The following is a 7449-nucleotide window of genomic DNA, read 5'->3' on the forward strand; positions in this document are numbered from 1 at the left end:
CCCACCGATGTGCCGAACCCGGAACATCTCACCGCGTTGGCGCAAGACTCCCAGGTGCTCAGCTTCATCTTCAATTCAATCTCTGCTCCTGTGATGATCCAAGTCGCCCACTGCACCAAGGCCGCCGCGGCATGGACCGCGATCGGAGAGATGTTTCTCTCCCAGACGTAGGCCAACATCGTCAACACGAGGATCGCCCTCTCCACCACCAAAAAGGGCACCGCGACCATCGCCGAATACATCGAGCGCATGAAAGCGCTAGGCGACGAGATGGCTTCAGCAGGGAAGCCGCTCGACGATGATGACATGGTCTCCTACATCCTTGCCGGACTCGACTTCGACTACATCTCCTTCGTCTCGTCCATCTGCGCTGCGAGGACTGAGCCCATCAAGGTAGCTGAACTTTATTCTCAGCTAATTGGTTTTGAAAAGCGTCTTGCCATGTTTTAAGGGGGAAATCAGTTCTCTCAATCCTCGGCCAACGCCGTGTCTCGTGGCCATGGTGGTTTCGTTCGCGGAGGCGGCCGTAGCAACGAAGGCCGTGGAAACGGAGGCGGCCGCGGCAATGGAGGTTGTGGCAATGGAGGCGGTGGCCACGGCAATGGAGGCCGTGGCAATGGCAATGGAGGAGGCAACGATCTCCCTAAGGTTGCTTGCTAGATTTGCAAGAAGCCAAACCACACCGCCATCGAGTGCTACCGCCGCTTCGACATCTCCTTCACCAAGAACGAGAAAAGTGCAGGTTCGGCCACCACCTCGTCCTATGGAGTGGACACAAACTGGTACCTGGACACGGGGGCCACGGACCACATCACCAGCGAGCTCGACAAGTTGACCATCCGCAACAAGTATAACGGCAACAAACAAGTCCATACTGCAAACGGGGAAGGTATGGAAATTTGTCATATTGGTCAATCCACTGTTCAAACCCCCATTCATGATCTTCATCTCAAAAATATATTGCATGTACCCGATGCCACCAAAAATCTTATTTCAGCTCACCGTTTATCCACTGACAACAATACCTTTCTTGAAATTCACCCACGTCTATTTTTCGTTAAGGAACAGGGAACGAGGAGAACCCTTCTCCAAGGCAGGTGTAAACGTGGTCTTTACCCCCTATCATCGGCTCCGGTGACCTCCAGCAAACAGACGTTTGGTGTCAATAAAGTGTCCACGGACAGGTGGCACAGTCGGCTAGGGCATCCTTCATCAACCATAGTTCGTCATGTCCTTAGCCACAACAACATTCCCTTTTCAAGTAGTGAGTTGAATAAAGAAGGTGTTTGTGACGCTTGTCAATTAGGCAAGAGCCACCAACTACCGTATCCTAGTTCGATCAGTGTATCTAAAGCTCCTTTAGAGCAAATTTTCTCTGATGTATGGGGGCCTCCCCGTGATTCTATCAATAGGAAAAACTATTATGTGTCCTTTATTGATGATTATAGCAAATTCACATGGATCTATCTTCTTAAGCATAAATCTGAAGTTTTCAAAATCTTTCATGAATTTCAAGCACTAGTTGAAAGGTTGTTCAATAGGAAAATCATCACCATGCAAACTGACTGGGTGGCGAATATGAATGTTTAAATTCCTTCTTTCGCCAACTAGGAATCACCCACCATGTCTCCTGTCCTCATGCTCATCAGCAGAACGGGTCAGCTGAAAGCAAAACATCGTCACATTGTCGACGTGGGTCTTTCTCTCTTGGCTCATGCCTCCATGCCTTTAAAATTTTGGGATGAGGCTTTTCTCTCTGCCACATATCTCATAAATCGCACCCCTAGTAAAGTGATCAACTATGAAACCCCCTGGGTCGTCTGTTTCATGAACAACCAAACTATCATTCCCTTCGAGTTTTTGGATGTGCCTGTTGGCCCAACCTCCGTCCCTATAATTCCAAAAATTATAATTTCGATCCAAACAATGTGTTTTTCTCGGATACAGCAATCTTCACAAAGGTTTTAAATGCCTTGATGTTGCTGTTGGCCGAGTCTACATATCTAGGGATGTCATCTTCGATGAGACGGTTTTTCCTTTCAAGGCTTTAAACCCTAATGCAGGAACTCCCCTTCGATCTGAGATCTTATTGCTACCTGAAACTACCCTGTCTGAGCCTATTGATCATGGGGGTGAACAAGTACTTGATCAACATGCAAATTTTCCTGCTAATTCTGGTGAAAATCCAGCCCCTATGCGTCATTTTATGCAGGCAGTACAGGACGAAAATGGCGCAGAGCACGGAGGAGATTCAGGTGCTGCCGCCGCTGATTCCGAGGATAATAGCGCAGGTGCAGGCGGCAGCTCAGGGGAATCCGCCTCGGATCGCACCCCTCCTAGGGGGTGCGTGTGCGCGTCGGGTGCTGCCTCCCCGGGTGGGCCAGGAGGGCGCGTGGGCATGTCGGGTGTTGGCTCCCCAGGTGGGCCGACTTCTGAGCCGACCGGTCCCTCGCGTCGGGCGCTGCCTCATGATGACCGCCAGGTGGACCAACCTGATGTGGGCGCGTCGGCCAATGCTGATGAGACAAGGCAGGATGTTGGATGTTCAGAATGCGTTTCTTCATGCCGTTCTAGAGGAAGAAGTCTATATGAGACAACCACCTGGTTATGAGGTAAAAGGAAAGGAGAATTATCTATGCAAACTTGATAAAGCTCTGTATGGACTAAAACAAGCACCTAGGGTTTGGTACTCCAAGTTAAGTGAAAAACTTCAAATACTTTGTTTCAAATCATCCAAGGGAGATACTTCTTTGTTCTTCTACAGAAAGGGAAATATCACTATTTTTATGTTGGTTTATGTTGATGATATTATTGTTGCTAGCTCATCACAAGATGCAACTGTAGCATTGCTAGAAGATCTTAAGAAGGATTTTGCCTTGAAAGATTTGGGTGATCTTCGTTATTTCTTGGGTATTGAGGTGAGAAAGGTAAAAGATGGAATACTCCTTACTCAAGAAAAATATGTCCTGGATATGCTTAAGGGTGCAGGAATGGTAAATTGTAAGGCTTCAAACATGCCCCTCTCCACGTCAGAAAAGCTGTCAAGAGAAGAAGGGGAGCCTTTAGGGGCCGAGGAATCAACAAAATATAGGAGCATAGTAGGTGCTTTGCAGTACTTGACACTGACAAGACCTGACATTTGTTTCCCTGTTAATAAAGTATGCCAGTACTTGCATTCTCCTACTTCTCAACATATGACAGTTGTCAAGAGAATTTTGAGATATCTCAAGGGTACTATGAGTACGGGTCTGAAATTTACCAAGTCAACTTTCAATGTTGTTAGTGCTTTCTCTGATGCTGACTGGGCAGGATGTCCAGATGACAGAAGGTCGACAGGAGGTTTTTGTGTGTTCTTTGGTCCAAATTTGATTTCTTGGAGTGCACGTAAGCAAGCTACTGTTTCTCGGTCTAGTACAGAGGCAGAGTACAAATCTTTAGCCAATGCCACTGCTGAGATTATTTGGGTTCAAACTTTGCTACGTGAACTTGGAGTCATGCACTCACCAGTTGCACGTCTCTGGTGTGATAATATTGGTGCCACATATCTGTCAGCAAATCCAGTGTTTCATGCAAGGACAAAACACATAGAAGTGGACTATCATTTTGTTCGAGAGAGAGTAGCTAACAAACTACTAGATATCTGTTTTATTCCCACAGGTGATCAAGTTGCAGATGGTTTTACCAAAGCTTTGTCATGGAAGAAGTTAGAAGACTTTAAGGACAATCTCTACTTGGTGAAGCTGTGATTGAGGGGGCGCGTTAGAAAGAGTCATGTACAAGGTATACGGTATTGTGTAAACCGTATATCGTAGAGAGGTAGGTAGATTGCGTGCGTTGTAATCTAGGTGGTTAGGTTGTTAGGGTTTATCCTTATCTCTTGTATAGATTTCTTGAGGATCAATCCACAACCTAACTACCGTATGTTGTAATCTATCATTGCCTATATAACACGAACGCGTCCCTGCTCAAAGGCATACGCTTCCACGTAATCTTTCAGTCGGCTCCAAGGCACGGAGCTTTCGCTTGGCAATTCACCCGTGGGACCACCAGGCTGCCAGAAGAAGCGTTTATAGGAAATTAAACTACGCAAGGTACCGATCTGTTATTATTATTTTTCGTGGACAAGCCATCGATGTATTTAGCCAGGTCATGCAAGAGAGTCGATCGACACGTACAGACGTACACGGCCAGGCTGGATCTATATATATAGAGCAAGTAAGTCCTCGGGGAGATCGATCTATCTAGGGCAGGCAGGCCATGGAGGATGAGACGGCGGCACCAGCGGCCAAGATCCGGATCAAGACGAACCCGTACATCCCCCATGAGGTCGTCACCGAGATCCTCCTCCGGCTGCCCGTCACATCACTTCTCCGGTTCAGGTGTGTCTCCAAGGCATGGCACACCACCATCTCCAACGATCCATCCTTCCAGTGCACGCACCTTCGCCGGCACAGGACCGACGACCCGTGCCTGCTCATCGCCCCGCGGATCCATGCGATCGGCAAAAATTTCAACGGTAGCCTCACCGGCCTCTACCAGTGGGAGGAGGACCATGCCTACGGCACCGCGACGGCCCTCCTGTACCCAATGCCGGTACCTCCGTTTCCCGAATTTCTCGAGGCGCACGACCTTGTCCATTGCGACGGGCTGGTGCTCGTGGGAACCCGGTCCGCAGCGTGGGTGCTCAACCCAGTGATGCGCCGCGTCGTGGAATTACCCTGGGGGCGCCTTGGCGGTTCAACGTCCTTCAGCTACCTCGAGGCGTTCGGTCTCGGGCGCGACCCTCGCTCCGACGCCTACAAGGTCGTTCGTTTCTTCATGCCTCCGCGTGTAGAGGTGTTGACGATTGGAAGCTCAGACCGGTGCTGGCACGAGACGGTGTCACAACCCCCGTGGTTTCACGTCAAGAGGCGGCCGGCGGCGATATGCTTCAAGGGGTCCTTGATCTGGACAGTTGATCAAAAGAATCGTAATGGTCAATTGGGTTTTCTGCGGTTTAGGTTGGATGAAGAAACATTCAGCCTCATTCTACCACCTCCTTGCTGGTCATGGGACGACCACGAGGCATCCACTTTATCTGAGTTGAGGGAAGTGCTGTGCTTGACCACAAGTGTAGGGTTAATGAATCGATCCCTTGACATGTGGATATGCACCGACTTGGACCTTCCACAATGGGAGAAGTGCTACAACATCCTCTCTGACTGGACCCAACCTCTTCATCCGGTGGCTATGTTGGGTAATGGAGTACTCGTGTGCCGATCCTCTGGTAATTATCTGCACCGCTGCACTTTTCAACCTGGAAAAGTAGTCACGGTCAACCATACAATTTGTATGAATGACCTAAGATATGACAATCTCGACGAGGACACACTTGTTGAATATCCAAGACGAACTGCCACATACTTTGATGCAATCCCCTACGTCCCAAGCTTCGTCTTAATCTAGCTGAAGTTTCAGCTTGGGTAACATTTGGTGCAACAAAGGCTTCCTCTCATTGAAGCCTTTCATTCTTTACCTAGATCAGTCAGTATGCATTCCTTATCTTCTTGTAAGAAAATTACGTATCAATTAAGTTTAGAACATCACAAGGCATCTATCTGAAACTTTTCATTAGTCAGTCTGATAATCATCATACGCTGCACCCATTAAGCAGTGTTGAGATACTGCACACCGACGTGAAAACCTCTCTTTACCAGGTGTGGCTGGATGTGATGAGATTTTTGCATCCTCAGTGAGATGCTCGTTTTTTTACTTTTGAATAAATTTAGGTTGTGTGAGCAGCTAACGTTGTCATCGGTCTACAACGAGGATCGCGTTGTCAATGGTTGTCGACCTTAAATACACACTTTGTTTCGTGATAAAAGAGCAATAGTTTTTTCTCGTGGCATCTCTTGGTCTTCTTTTTTGGCAGTCAAGAGACAAAGCGGCCGTAACGTTATAAGGGTCATCCCATGAGTTTTCACAAGCTCGTGTGGGTTCTTGAATCTCATGATGGCTAACTCATTCAGCTTTTAGAAAGTTATATTCATATTTGAAGGAATGCGGAATGGGCGGGAGGTAGAGATGACGAATTCAAATAGTTCGCTGTAACTTTGTTTGTACTAGGGTCTTTATGGCTCGTGCTCGTATCAATTATTTATGTATCTCATACTATATTGTGAGGAAGTGAGGGAACTAGAGAGGAGGTAGGGAGCATGTGTGCATTTTTTTTCGATTGAGTTCATTCACCGTAACTCTTTTTGTCATTCTATATATAGGTACCTGGGGAGGAGTAATGATGTAGTCGGGGTTGAACCACATGCATATTTTGTAGTCCCAACATAATGTCGTCTGTTGGTGATGGTTGATCTGTCGATCCCCTCCGCAGGCTGACACACATCACCACCTACAACAACAATCGATACCTTTCCTTCGGGAATATCTCTTGCAACTCGCATCTCTCAAGTGGTTGTATATATGGTGGACACTCCCTCGCTAGTATTTCGACCATGTCGTTCCTTCTCTACCTTCCTAAGGTCGGTGGTGGAAGAAAAATAAATAAAGGAACCACCCCAACGACAACAGTCGGGATCCATTCTCCATGAACATCTCTGACAAAGGGAGCACCATCAGACTAAAAGCAAGACACAGATCCTTAATGGCTACATTGTTGAACAATACTACCTTTTGATACCATTTGAACTTTTAGAATTAATTTGAATTTAAGTCATGTTTAGCGAACGAACTCATACTATATTGTACCAACCAACCAGTGTCACAATCAATTATAGCCTAAGAATCTCACAGCAAAGAATAATTATATTTAATTCATGCTAACCTATGAGGTCCGTCAAGGGGCCGCTGCAGTCTCGATTGCCACAACAGCAGCCGCCGAGGTATCGACTAATGGTCAAGCGGTCTTGGCAGATGACCCAGCCATCTCAGTAGCTGTAGCCGTCCTCTCTGCAGAGGCAACCGTGACCTCAGCGTAGGACTTCGCCCTCCGTGCCGCTGCAGCCGCCCTCTCGGCATCTCCTGCCACTTCAACCGCCCTCTCGGCCGCTGCACGAGAGAATCATCGTAGGCAGCCGCCCTCTCGGACACTGCAGCCATCCTGTGGGGGCCCTAGATCTCCCTAACTAGTGAACACACGGACCTAACATGAAGCAAAAACACATTGGATTTGAATTTCAAAGTCAAGACACGGACTAAACCTAACATAAGTCAAACCTAGAAGAATCACGTACTCTGCATTTGAGGTGAGTTTCAGTCCGTCGAGGCTCTCAACAACTGTCATCTCTCAAATGGTTGTGTATATAGTGAACACTCCCTCAGAGGTATTTTGACTATTGGTGATGGTCGTTCCTCCACATATCTTCTCCAAGGAAGAGATGAGCAGGAACGACCTCCTATAAACATCTCCACAGCTCTTATAGTTTCACGGGAGGAAGAGGGGGGGCATGATCTCGC

The 7449-nt window shown here is 47.6% G+C and overlaps 1 pseudogene; it reads left to right on the forward strand.

Moving 5' to 3' along the window:
• Window positions 1-288: 288 nt before the first annotated feature.
• LOC123063849 (uncharacterized) lies at window positions 289-430 on the forward strand (annotated as a pseudogene).
• The last annotated feature ends 7019 nt before the right edge of the window (window positions 431-7449 follow it).

This window comes from Triticum aestivum, chromosome 3A (assembly GCF_018294505.1).
Source record: "Triticum aestivum cultivar Chinese Spring chromosome 3A, IWGSC CS RefSeq v2.1, whole genome shotgun sequence".
NCBI classification, from domain to species: Eukaryota; Viridiplantae; Streptophyta; class Magnoliopsida; order Poales; family Poaceae; genus Triticum; species Triticum aestivum.